This window comes from Fundulus heteroclitus, chromosome 18 (assembly GCF_011125445.2).
Source record: "Fundulus heteroclitus isolate FHET01 chromosome 18, MU-UCD_Fhet_4.1, whole genome shotgun sequence".
Lineage (NCBI taxonomy): Eukaryota > Metazoa > Chordata > Actinopteri > Cyprinodontiformes > Fundulidae > Fundulus > Fundulus heteroclitus.
Genome location: NC_046378.1, coordinates 32,437,439 through 32,451,628, shown reverse-complemented (window position 1 = coordinate 32,451,628; position 14,190 = coordinate 32,437,439). Strand labels below are relative to the sequence as shown.

The following is a 14,190-nucleotide window of genomic DNA, read 5'->3' as shown; positions in this document are numbered from 1 at the left end:
GTTAGAACATGTCTCATCGTTTTTGCCTGCGAGCGCACAGTTTGACTGAATACACAGCAGAGACATGATAAAAAGGGAAATGCAGTCATTACCCCTAATGCTGAAGAAACTTTTTATGTTGGTGTCCCAGGGCGCAGACTAAGCTGGAATAGACTGTTTTTGTATTGCACTTTCGTAATCACGCAACACTTACTGTGCTGTTTACAACATTGTAGAGCCTGTGGATGTTGAGATGATTGGTCTTAATTAGTGTCTGCGCTGCCCTAAATTTGTATTGTTGTTTTGATATCACTCTGATGTGGAAGTAGAGTGTTGCAACCTCGTGAAACATGGCCTCAGCTAGGATGAAACACAACGCGCTCTCACCAGCCAAATCCAATTTAAAGGTGACAAAAGTCTGGATTTGATAAATTAGAATTGGGGTGAAAGGGGGTGTAACAGAGAACTGGTCTTGTAAGGGTCGGGGTGCTCATCTATCAGTGTTTCTCACAGCATATTACCCATTTCATTTCTGCTGTAGCTGCTAATACAATATCATTGGTTCAGTGATTGAAGATGAACTTTCCCTTTGAATAACAATTGATGGGGAAAGAAAGATGCCGGCAAACCAGGAGAAAGAGAGTCACAGCCTGGTTTGAAGAAATACTTTCCTCCCTCACAACTGATTGGATTTAGTAATGAGGTCTTAGGTGTTTTATTAGATGAAATTGCTTCCAAATACAATTAAATGAAAGTTAACTGAATTTTAAACAGATCCTCTTGTGTGATTGGTGTGGGTGTGCCCTGAGGATGTGAATTAAAGTAGAAATCAAAGAACATAACCTATTCCTCTTCTAAACAGATTATTTTATGTGTCGTGGTGTGCTATAGATTAAGGCAAGCCAAGTTCCTCTACATAGCATCCTTCATCCACAAGAATATTCAGAGGGCTTTCCTGGAAAATGTAGAAATAAAGGTAAATAAATTGATAAGAAAAACAAGAAATGCATTTAATGGATGTTAGAAAAAAATTAGGAATCACAGAAAAGAAAGAAACTAACATTTGCTAACGAAATATTTATTTGACATTTATAGGAAACCTGCAGTGAGCAGCAACGTTTTCAGTCTTGATTTAAAGGAGCCGACCATTTCAGTACATCTCAGTTTTTTTTTTAGGGTGTACACAGAAATGAGGAGCTAAGAAACTGAATGCTGCCACCCTTTGTTTAGCTCTGGTTCTTGGAACACTGACTAAACAGGGCTCTGATGACCTGAGGCTTCTACATGGGTCATGCCTGAAAATTATCTGATATGCATTCAGAACAAAGTCTTCAGTGTTTTAAAGACCAAAACAATGTTTCAGAATCTATTATTTTACAAACAGGAAGTCAAGCACCATTTTGGATCAGCATTAGCTGACTGATTTTTCACAAAGACTGTTTACATCACAATAATCTAACCTACTGAAAATGAGAACGTGCATTAGTTTTTCTTTGTTCTGCTTCTTTGTTCACTTTTTGGCTTTTAACACTGTGTAGTTGTGTGGTCCTCTGTGTCTTTTTTAATTTTATTTTTTTTTTTGTTATGTACAGTACATTGGAAACTTTTTCTGTTGTAAATGTGCTATATAAATAAAGTGGATTGGATTGGATTAGATTAATGGGTAAACCTCTATTCTTGCAAAGTTTGGAAGATGGGAGAAGGCTTATTCGGTTATAGACTGTATGCGGTTGTTAAAATGTAGGTCTCATTCCTTAACTAAGCATATGTTTCTTGCATGTTCTGTGCTGAAACTTAACCATGCATTGTGGTAGCAAAAATATTGCTCTGTCTTTTGTATTAGGACAAAGGAAATTGTGCCCTATCCGCTCACTTATATTATGAACCCACCTACTTAGTAACTGCTGTAAATGCCTGTAGACATGTGGTGAAAAATTAAGTTGTGCATCATAAGCATGCATGGTATATGTTCTAATACTTTTTTTAATCAGAACCAAGGGAAGCACATATATATTGAATAAAAGTGGCCCAAGAATGCAGCCTTGAGGAACTCCACATGGGATCACTGTTTCCAAAAGTCTTTTAAGGAAGATCTGAACCAATTTAGCACATCACTCACTTTTCCAGTCCATTAGGAAGTATGATACTGTATAGTCAAGACTAGATAAGGCATCTTCTTTTTTTGCAAAAAATGGCTTTTTGTTTTTAGTTGTTGTTGTTGTTTCAACAGACCTTCGAAGAGAAAAAGAAATAATGTCACTTTGCTCATCTTGGGTAACAATTTTTACTACAGGACAAATTCCTTTTGCTAAGCAATATGGATGACAAAATGAATGCTGTTAATGCCAGTAGAGGTTGACAGAGCTAAGTGTGGGAACATTTCCTCTCCATCTCCCACAGCCAAATAAAAAGCTTTATTGGCATAACTAATGCGATGCCTGGGAGGCTATCAAGAGAAATGGGAGGCGTTGAACAACACAAGATTCATATGTAGAACAAAGTGGGACACCTGGAAAGATATTTCTGCTGTGCCAAATCACCAGTTAATTGCTTGGCATAGAGCTGCAACTATCCTCTTACTTGTGTTGGCCTCTTGTAGGGCCGTTTAAGAATGTTGCATTTAACCTCATGCTGACTTTCAATTTAGCATAAAACTGTTGAGTTTAAGGCAGCGCTGCTCACTTTCTCTGATAAAAACCTGGTCATGAATTGCTGTGACTGAGTAGATAAAATTATGACAGCAATGATGCATTACCCCATTCTCGGTTTTTATTTTTTTTACATATCTGTTTGTACCTGCTAGATACATATCAATTTCTTCTGATGCTTGCAGTCCCTGTTCATCTGTCCTGTTGTACTATTGTTTTAGGTAACCATAACAGTTCTCTTCTGTCACTTCAGGAAGATTCAACACCAAAGCTTTTTACACTTTTGATGTGTGGTACTGCAATGTATTCTTTGAGGATTTTTCATATCTAGTCGATCTCATTCCCTCTAGCTTAGTATGAACGATAATAGCAATTCTCTTGATGTGTTTTGCATCGAGAAAAAGGTGAGGGCAATGAGTATTAAAATTCCCTTTAAACTTCCCTTTAGACTAGCCTTTGTAATTTCTAAAGTGATACAGTAACGTAAAAATAAAATCTGATCTTTGACCTGTCTATAATTTGTTCCACTTTTGATTAGGTGGCTAAATTGGATTGCATAGAATGTAGCTATTACAACAAAAGGCAAATTGACATTAAAGTGATCAAAGTTGCAATTCCTCTTCAACAACTGTGGATAATTTAGTATAACAGGAACTTTTAAAAAGAGCACTGAAAATGCTTTTCTTTCTGCACAGAGAACTTTCTGATCTACAGATGTCACACAAGGTTGTAAGACAGTAGGTGCCTAAAAAAGTTGGGCTGACACAAAGATCAGAGGTTTAGGATGATTTGTTGGCTTTGGGTGGGTGACTTTAAACAGACTGTGAATTCTGAGGCATTTTCATCCATTCAGAAATACTTTTACCTTAAGGAATAAAAAGCTGACTGAGGAGGTATTACTGCTGCAAATGCCTCAGCCAGAATAGGACTGATGAGCCACTAACCATGGTAGACGTGAGCACAGAGGTAGAAACTAGTGTAGACGAGAATAATGATCTTCTTCAGAACCTCAACCGATTCAAATCAATTTCCGTTCCATTTTGATTTTTTTTTTTTTTTCATTTGATTTATTCTATTGTGTGTTCAGCAATTGTAATCTCTGTATGTGACATACCAGAACAGCAGGCATGGATATGAGATCAGACCAGTGCGCTGCTATATACATGAAATGTTACACAAAGTGCACAAATAGAACTGAGGACTTCATTTTGTCACTTGTGCATTACTGAATTTGGCAATAATGATTGCTACAGTACACTTCATTCTTTATGCTGTAATCAGAAACAGACCTTGGCTCAGGCATTGGAACAGACCATGTATCTTGTGTAGTCATAGTGGAGCTAGTTTAACGTGGGCCAATCGTCAGTCTATCCGCTTGCTGAAAATTGTGATACTGTTGCAGTTCCCAGTTGGACACATAGTTGATTTAAAAAAAAAAAAAACTTGTTAATTTCAGTCAGGTTTTTATTTTTTATTTTTCTGCAAACCGCTTTTATGCATTTTCCCCATTGATTTATATAGAAACCTACAGGTGTTCTTAACATATGGTGCAGGATACAGAATGCTAAGAAATTCCACTACAGAACTGTTAATAAATGAACACACAAAAGAACCAATTAGTCATAGTTAAATGCATTAATTGCAATTTTAATTTTTGAACCTACATTGATGTCATTGAGTCGTGTGCTGGGAATGTGGAGGTTAGTTTGTTGTAAGGGTAACTTTCATCCAATTAAATGATAATGCACAACAGAATACAAAAAAGGAATTGAAAAGCTGCAAATTTGTTTCAGAGAAGATGAACCATATGTTGTGTGCACTTGGTTGCTTTTTAGTCTCAGTCTGGCCAGCTTGTTGGAAAACATATAAAATGAAACATAATTGCATTTCACTTGGCTGGAGGGTATTAAAGAAGTACTAAGCTGTTTTCCTTCAAACATCAGCAAATCAAACATAAGTGGGAAGGGAAGCGGGCACCTGTCACATCTATGTCCCAAAGCAGAATGTGTCAACCAAGCCAGTTCAACTCCTGGTTCAGCAATGTCTGTCTATCAGCTTGCATTCAGAATATATACTGGTAACCAAATTATGTGGATGGGTGGTAGTTGTTGCTACTACTTCAAATTCTACTTTAACTTTTAGTTAGAGGTGGGCCACCTCTAACTAACATAACTTACCAAATGTTGGTAATTAACTTAATCGCCTGCAGGCAAAAACAAAATCTGTTGCAAGCAGCACTACTACGCCTAGCTGCATTCATAGTTATTGCTTCGGAACTTGTCAAAAACAAAAAAATTAGTAGTCTTTTACTTGCGGGTGTTCATGAGGCTTGTGTGCTTACCAGAGATGGTAACTAAAATCTCAGACTTAAGGCCCCATTCCCATTGCAGGCAAATGTTGGCCGAATCAGATTTTTTATTTTTTATTTTTTTGGGGAGGGTTTAAGAGACCGGGTCAGACTTTTTAGAACAAGTGTCAACACTCAGATCTGACCCATCAGATTTTTTTCAAGTCACTTTTTAGCCACTTCCATATGTGGTCCTGAATCTGTGACTCCAGTGGAAACAACCAAGATGGATTTGACGTGACTTTGACGTCACTTTCTATGGACATATGTCACAAATTTGCGCCAGCTGCCGCTGGAAGTGATAACAGTTAGCAAGATGGTTGGCTTATGTGACAGTACTCAACAGTGGAGGGACAGCAAGATAATTTCTACATGCAGCAAAACCTATGTTCTAGCCAAATTGGACGGCTTGTATAGGGACCGTTTGGATGAGGAACGTAGTAGCGCACACCTTGGGCAAACAACGAGTTGTTTGTTTGTTTATGTTACATCACTGTACTGTTGCCTATTTGCACGCTCTTCTCTAAGGAATATCAATTACACATGTATGTAAATGTAGCCTCAAAATCATTGCACAAAGGCACCTTATTACCTCATAACTTGTGATTCTAGGACGGACTAAACTAATCTATGTAAATTGGCTCATATCACTTGCGAGGGACTGATATCAAGCCCTTGGACTCTGACATAAACTTCTTATATTTGACCCTTTTTATCTTTTGCATGCTCTTATGTGGAAAAAAATGGCTGTAAACATATTTACTGTATGTTGTTTTTTTGCGTTTACTCTAAACTGGAGTACGTCCTGAAAATAATTTCACCACAGTAACATGCAGCGACAATAAAGAGTCTTGAATCTTGAACAACTGAGTTGTTTGCCCACTCTGGGCCGGGCTCCACTCTATTCTAATTATGTTGGTTTTCAACTGACCAGGTAAGAACCATGGGTTGGTGAACGCCTCTTGTTAGTGCCTTTAGTCCCACCTCCAGCCATCAGTGTTGTGCCGCTATTCAGCATTACTGTGTGATATTCACATTAACCCTTTAAAGAAATCTGCGAGAAACAGTAAAGGATAAAAAAATTAAATAAATAATTGTATATTTTTTAAGAGTAAAATAATGAACGTCTGCACAAAAAAAGTGTCCTTTTTCTGTTCTGTTGTTTTCTTCATGCATGGTGTATGCTTTGTAAATTAATACAATGATATTTTGGTTTGACCCATTCTGATTATGGTGGTCCCCGTTGCTTTTCAGTTTAACTTTCTCCTGAAATTCCTCGGAGAAAACCTTCTCGTTTCTCCTCACCCCTCGGCCAATCAGTGAGCACGTCACATCTCGGCCCTATTTCACTCTAATCGGCCCTAGATCAAGAACAGGGCCAATAAAAACCCAGCCCAGGGCTGAATAAACTATATTTGAAATGTGCCCTAAGCTAGCTGAGCCGAGTAGAGCCGTGCCAAATGAAGCCGGTGTAAAAGGGGCACAGACCACAGCTCAGACAACTGATATTCTCCTGTGAAATGGTGTGTTTGATTTATTAACCAGAGATAATTTATTTACCAGAGATGTTTTTTACAACAGTTCATATTATCTGTAGCATCACAATGATAACAACAGGGACGGGTTCTCAAGCTGAACTCTGTAACCAACAACTGGTTCATTTAAAAAAAAAAAAAAATAGGTAAAATTAACTTGTTGAATTCACATCATCACAGAGACATTTACAGTCTTCCAAAATAAAGGAATTTTAGATTTAACATTCCCCTTGCATCAGTCTCTACATTGAGCTGGATTCTGATTTGTAGTAAATATACTTTGCCACATATTAATGGTTTGACTTAACAACCAGAATCCCGACTTGAATCCGACTTGAATTTTTTTTGGAGGTAGCTAAATATTAAGGTGATGGCAAGGACACTTTCACCCTCGAAGACTTGGAGCTCATTGCTCAAAAATAACATTGGGGACATGCAAAAAGATTGTCCTTAATTATGAGAATGTTTCAATTAATCTAAGGTCAATAAGGACCTTTCTGTTAATTATTGAGAAGGTGAGAAATAATCTTCAACATGGCATGTTTTTTTGAAAGTATAAATAAGGTGATAACCCTTCAACATGTCTCGTTGTGATACATTTGTCATTTCCAATTAAAATAAACCTCTTGCTTGAATAAAAGTGTATGCATGTGCATATATATATGTATATATATATATATATATATATATATATATATATATATATATATATATATATATATATATATATAGCTAGCATTGGCAATGATTACCACAGATTTAACATTTTTATGTGTTATTTTTTCACATAAGCTTAAAGAACAGTTATTAAACAGTAAAGTAGGTAGACAGTGGCTTTATCACATAATAGACTTTAGGGGATAACTATTACGGTTCAGTGCTTAGACGAGATCTCATAACATCCCAGAATAAGCTTAGTCGAGCTTTGTGGAATTTCAGAAGAATACTAACTGACCTCCTCTGCCACATGAGATCATGAGTTGGTGTCTCTTTGCATATTAGTCGAACGGTCAAGACATCCCTCGTCTTTTATCATGCCAGCTTGCTCGCTGGCCTGCTCAGACTCATCTATTATGTATATCAAAGTCTAGGCTGAATTTGACCACCGGAGAGGCTTCACATTCCACTTTGGTAAAGATCTGGTTCCTGTACAGGCTTGAAAGAACAGAGATAAATTGCCCTAATAGTTAGGCCACTGCTTCCCTCATACATTAGGCCAATTAGTGGTCACTGCTAGGGACCAGCACTTTTGGTGGGCTGCCCTAATAAAAAAAAAAGTGATTCAGACCATATAACTTTTGTTGAATTATCCCTATCATAAGTCGCCACTGTTGTGCATCATTATTCCTGAGCAGGACAAATGAGAACAGAGCTGTCCTCTGCTGTCTTCATTATGATTTATTTCACTCTGGCTTCTGTGGGAAATGGATAAAATGCTAGTGAGGCTATAGAAAATGGTAATTGCATTCACGAAGGCATACAGAATCTTTTATCAGATATGGTGAATATGAATAATGCAATCATTAAAAAACTACTGTGGGATTCACGTGGAAGGAAGATAGCTAATTTCATCAACAGCGTGTGCTGCAATGTGGAGATGTCTAACTATTTAACTGGTATATATGTATTGGAGATTTATGCTTCAAGCCCCAAGATCACATCAGCGTTCTTCATTACATTGTCCATTTCTCCATTTCAGTCCCATCTTTTCTAAGTTCATGGTTCATCATTCATGACATTTAATTGGGGAACTCAGAATGAATCATAAAGGTCACGAAGCAAAATTGATCTTAATTGGCTTGTTGTAATCAAAATGCTGTTATGTGCTAAATGAATGCTCTAATGTGAGCATTAAAACATTCATTAGCCTGAGAGAATGAAGGATAATTACCAAGGATGCAATTACAGGAGTGAACACCAGTAAAAGCACATTTAGATCGCAAATCTAGTAAAAACATAAGATGTGTTGTTCATTTTAAGCAGGTTAACCAATTTATTATTATTATTATTATTATTATTATTATTATTATTATTATTATTATTATTATTATTATTATTATTATTGTTGTTGTTGTTGTTGTTGTTGTTGTTGTTAATAATTATTTTATTATTATTTATTATTATTTCAATGTCTTTCAATGATTTTATACTGGTAAGAAGCCACAAGTTTGTTCTTTAAAGTGGTGTTTACTTTTCAGTTAATGTTTTTAATAGGAATGCAGAAAGGGGCCTCATGGCCATGGCTAATGTCTTCTTAAGGGACTAATGGGCTTTTAAGTATACTGCTTTACTTCTAGCTTCACTGAAATGTGAATTTACCATTGTGTCACCATGCACTTTGCTGCGACTGCTAATGTGAGAAACAGCTCTGGGATGTAAAACACTGGATCTTGTTTGACAATTCAAATTCACATATTTTTATATTTCTATCAGCTCCTTAGATCAGCAAAGAATTGTGAGTAATTTTAGGTTTATTTTTGACAAAGGCAAAGTTGTTGCTGTGTATCTCTTCACCCGTGACTCAGTTGTCCGTATATACATAAAGTGGGATAACGTGAAAAAGTTAATGTGCTTTAGTGATTTTAGAATTGCAAAATGTACACTAATTTGAAAAGATGACTTTAGACCACAGAGCAGAGAGCAACAGCCCAGAGCTTTTTCTTCCTATCCTAGATAAGATGCCTGTGATGTTGTTTGGTTCAGAAGTGGCTTAACATAAGGGATGCATCTGTACCCGAGTCCATGGAACTTTTGAATATCCCCCACACTTTTAAATGAGCTTTATTTCTTCTCAAGTCTATGGTTTTTTAGCGTTGCTTCTGAACCCATTTCTACCACACTTCCTTTTACTCAACTTTCCAATAATGTGTTTTGAGGCCACCAGCCTGTTTTCCAACCCCTCATTGTCACTTATCCTCTTTGTTGAAGGCTTCGGTGACTTCCTACTGGACAACTTTCAAGTCAGCAGTCTTTCCCAAGATCATGTGGGCCCTAACGTGGCCATAGCATAACATTTATGCATTACAAACATCCTTTTTTTTTTTTTTTTTTTTTTTTTTTTACCTGTGTAACATTAACATTTTCCAAGACTCTAAAATGTTTTTTTTTCAGCTATAAGTTAAAGTCATCAATATTAGCAGAAAGACACGCTTGAAATGTATCACGCCCGCGTGTAATGAATGTATAAAATACAAGCGTCCCTTTTAAATTGAATTGCTGAAATAAATTAACTTTTCAATGATGTGATTTAAGCCGCTCTTGTAAAAAGTTCAATCTCACAGGGTACAATAAAAGTCCTATGTTAATGGTCTGAGAAACACAAAAATATATTCAGTCTCATTACTTCCTGATTGAATCAGGTATATGTGCATAGCCATAAAGAGATTTCCTCCTTCTTTGGTATACCGCTTCAAGCACAGAAAATTAGTCTAATTTGAGTAGCATCTGCTCTGTGGGATTTCTGAGCGAGCAGGCAGTGACAATGGCCCTCTGGAACAAGGCTCTTTCCTTCTGTTAATTGTGGCCACATGTGTGGTGCAGAAGAGCCCCCTGCCTGCACCACTATATACTTGGAACTTGTCCAAAATCGCCCACACAGCCACCAAGTGAGCACAGCCAGCAGCAAACACCCTCTAATTGCAAAGAGTGGAGCCCATGGATGGAAAGCAGGCAGGGGGTGCTTGCCAGGATTCTGTGTTCCCGCTGAAGGACAGCTAGTGCTTTCACATTTCGAGTCGAGCTCAAAGTGGTAATAGGCAATGCAAAAATGGTGACATGGGAACGCAGATGTACAATATTTTGACTGAACCTGAGAACTCTCAGTTTGGTTCCAAGAGTAATGGATGGATGTAAAATGTACTTTTTTTTTTTCTGTCTGGGGTTTCTGTCATTGTTTGAGATTAGAGACATTTTTTAACATCTGTGTTCTAAAAGATAAAGTGAGTGTCACGCCATAATGGCGAGTCCAGTTATCTAAGGACGGATCCAACCTGGCTGTCAGCCAACCTCAGAAATCTCCAAATACATCCCTTTATTGTGAACAGATTTCATTTTAATTATACTTTAGAATGCTTTATCCCTATTCTGGACAAACTAAAATTGAACAAGTTTTAGCTTTAACACTTTTGTGGTTAAAGTTGACAAAATGTTACAACAAAGTGTCCTGTGAGTGTGTTTGGCCTTCTACTCCCTGTGCAGAATTATTCATATCCCTTCAACCTGTTCAAACCTTTGTCACATCCAGCCACAATTTTCAGTGTATTCAGTAGTTATTGTTTCTTGCGATGTATTAACAAAGTGATGCATAGTTGGAAAGTGGAAATGAAATGATGCTGTCATCATCCTTTACTGTTTGTTTTTTGAGTTTGCTGTTTTCTGGATCAGCCTTTCCTTAGTTACTTTTCCCTTAGTGTTTGTATTAACTCTTACTTTTGTGGACCAGTTAGTATATTAGTTATTTAATAAGTTTCTGATTCTCTGTTGTTTAGTTAGAGCTCTTCATATATTTCCTCCTTGTCTACGTCTGTCATTCGTCTCCCTTTCCCTTAGCTCCCTGCCTTCATTGCTCTCAGCTGCTCTCCTCGCCTTCACGCCTCACTCCCTCTGCATTTAGGTTTTTTTCTCCTTTCATGTACCGGTTCCTTCGTCAAACCGGTCTTTATACCTGCTGTAAGCTTCTCTGATTATCATCTTCCTTTTGTGCTCTACCCTCCTGTAAGTTCTTTGGTTTCATTTTTATTAAAACCTACTTACCATAATCTTGTCTCCGGATAGCTGTCAGCTTTCGGGTCTAGCCACAACCTCCGGAAACATGACCGATACATTATTTATTGAGTTTTTATTATAATATTATTCATGTTTTTTACAAATAAAAGCCTGGCATTTCTTTAGTAATTCTGCTAAAGAAAAATATCCCCACAGCTTTTTACTGCCATACAATTTTATCAAGATGGAAATAGTGTGTTCAAGGTTTTTTTCAGTGAGCATACTATTTTACATGTATGCAAAAAATGTTAAGTTACTGTCTCTCTGAGCGATTTTTTTTCACGTTAACTGTGTCCTTTACATGGCTTATGGGTTGTGTGAACTGATTCTCCCAACCAGACTGTGGATATTTGTAGCCTCTTTGGACTAACCAAAGGTCCCTTTGGGCCTCTTGACCGTTTCTCTGATGAATGCTCTCCTCCCAGGCCTGTGACCTCAGGTGTACGGCCATGTCTTCGTATATTTGTGGCCATAATCTTTACGTTTTCTGATGATGGATTAAACAGTGCTCCATGAGTTGTTCAAAGCTTGGGATATTATTTTACAACTAGTGAAGATTCTCAGTCATCCAGGTCATGATCATTCCAAAAACAGTTAAAAAACAAAACAACTGGACTTTTTTCCGAAGTTTGAAGACGTTTCGCTTCCCATCGAAAAAAGCTTTCTCAATTCAAATGTCATCTCTCCTGTAAGCCAGGCCAACAATGACCCTAGCGTCTCCACATTCCAAGGGGTGGACCAGTTTCAGCTTAATTTGCATGTTATCTAAGACAAAACAACGCCATTATTTGGGCAATAATATAAAGCACTACTCCAGACATTTCAATTGAGAAAGCTTTCTGGATGGGAAGCGAAACGTCTTCAAACTTCGGAAAAAAGTCCAGTTGTTTTGTTTTTTTACTTTTTTTGTAATTATTTTATAACCTAACCCTGCTCTAAACCTCTTCACACTAGATCCCACACAGGTGGACCATTAACTAAGTAGGTTACATCACGACGGTTGTACTGGATTGTATTTTGTGCTAAAAGAGTAAAAGGGCATTCATACAAATGAGCATCACATTTTTCGTTGTTTCAATTAAGGTAGTTTTTTTATTATGTGACAAAATGCAAAAATAGCCCAAGTTTGTCAAGGCACCATAGTGGCTAGAGCTAAGTTCTGTCAGGAAAATAAATTAAAGCCTCCATGCAAAGAGCTGGGCAATACGTTTAACTGATCTGAGACAACCTTGGGAAGGCCTCCATCACGAGAGACGCACTCCTGCCACGTCGTTTAGCTGCCACGCTACAAGGCTGCTCCATACACAAGGTCAGGGTGCAGATTTATGTTTCTGCCTAAGCAGAATGAACAGTAGCAGAGCTATCTAGGGTTTAGGGGAAATGAACCTTTTCATCACATTGATTTCCCAAAGTACCTGGAAAAAAACTTTGTCAGCCGTGGCATTTGGGTTTGATTGTGACGGATCTACCCACAACCTGGGCTCTTTGCCTGTATTGGATTCCAAGTAGTTTGTTGTCCTGATCATATGGTATTTGAGTAACAGATAATACCTGCCTTTCGGTTGTACATCTTATTCCATCAATATACCTTGACTTATTAGGGTTTAATGCAATTGGCTTTTCAGCAACATAGCACCCAGTCAACATCTTTTTTTTTTAAACTGTAGGTTTCGGTCATTTCTTGGCTTTTGTCTATCAGATTCAATAATTCAGCAACTGACATTTGGATATATTTCAGTTCTGAATTGTAAAGTGACGTTCATGAATTACAGAAAATGAGCTCAATCCTTTTAGCTTTAAATGTCACTTGAAATTATCAGCCTTCTGTATTGCATTGGGTCACTCCTTGGTATTTAAAAAGAGACGTTGCATCAATTGAAAGGCAGACATTGTTAATGGGTCTTTTTAAAGTTGGTGATAGAGGAGTATGAGATATTTTAGCTTTACTCTCTATAAATTACAATGACAAGTGCATATCATGAAATTGGGAAGAATATCTAACTATAGCAGTAAACCTTCAGGGAAAACTTTGTTCTGTAAGCTTTGAAACTAATATAACTCTGTTGAATTATATATTTATACAGTTCCTTCATATGCTTTTGAACTTTTCTACATTTGTCTCGTTAGAACCAAATACTTCAATAGATTTTATGGTGATTTGAAGTGCTAAACCAACACAAAGCAGTGCAGTAGTGGCTTGTTTGGAGAACACATTTTTGAACATTTTATACAAATAAATGTGCCACTAACTACTGTCAGAAGTTAAAAATTGTAAATAATGTCAATCTATGTACAGTGTCTTGCCCCAATATTCAGCATGTGAGGTAACATGCTTTGTTACCTTCCAACCTGACATGACTATATAGATCGGTCTCTCTGAGTTGCCACTTGCACTCTTGTCCACTCCCCAAGTCAAAGCTTCTCCAGTTCCTTCATGTTGGATGGTTTTCACTTGTGAACAGCAATCTTTCAAGTCTAGCATCAAATTCTCTATTGGATTGAGGTTTGGACTTTGACTAGGCCATTCCAACTAATTTAAATGTTTTCCCTTGAACCACTTAAGTTGTGTTCTAGCAGTAACGCTTCAGGTCATTGTCCAGCTTGAAGGCGAGCCTCTGTCTCAGTCTCAAATCACAGGCAGACTGCCACAGGCTTTGCTCAAGTATATCCCTGTATTTAGCCCCATTTCTGTCCTTTGAGTCGGACCGGTTTCCTAGTTCCTGCTTCTCTGGGGTGATTGGCATGTGTTGGGTTTGCGTCAGATAAAGTGTTTCAGATGATGGTGTAAAAGTTCTGTTTTAGTCCCTTCAGACCAGAGTGCCTTCCTCCATACATTCGGGGAGTCGCCCACATGCCTTTTGGCCAACTCAAAACATGCCTTCTTATTTTTAACACTAAGAAATGACTTTTTCTCTGG

At 37.5% G+C, this 14,190-nt stretch overlaps 1 protein-coding gene across 4 annotated transcripts in view; it reads left to right on the top strand.

Annotated features, from left to right (window-relative positions):
- Positions 1 to 14,190, top strand: part of cadm2b (cell adhesion molecule 2b) — a 218,194-nt gene that overhangs the window by 163,852 nt on the left and 40,152 nt on the right. The gene's annotated exons all lie outside the window — the stretch shown is intronic.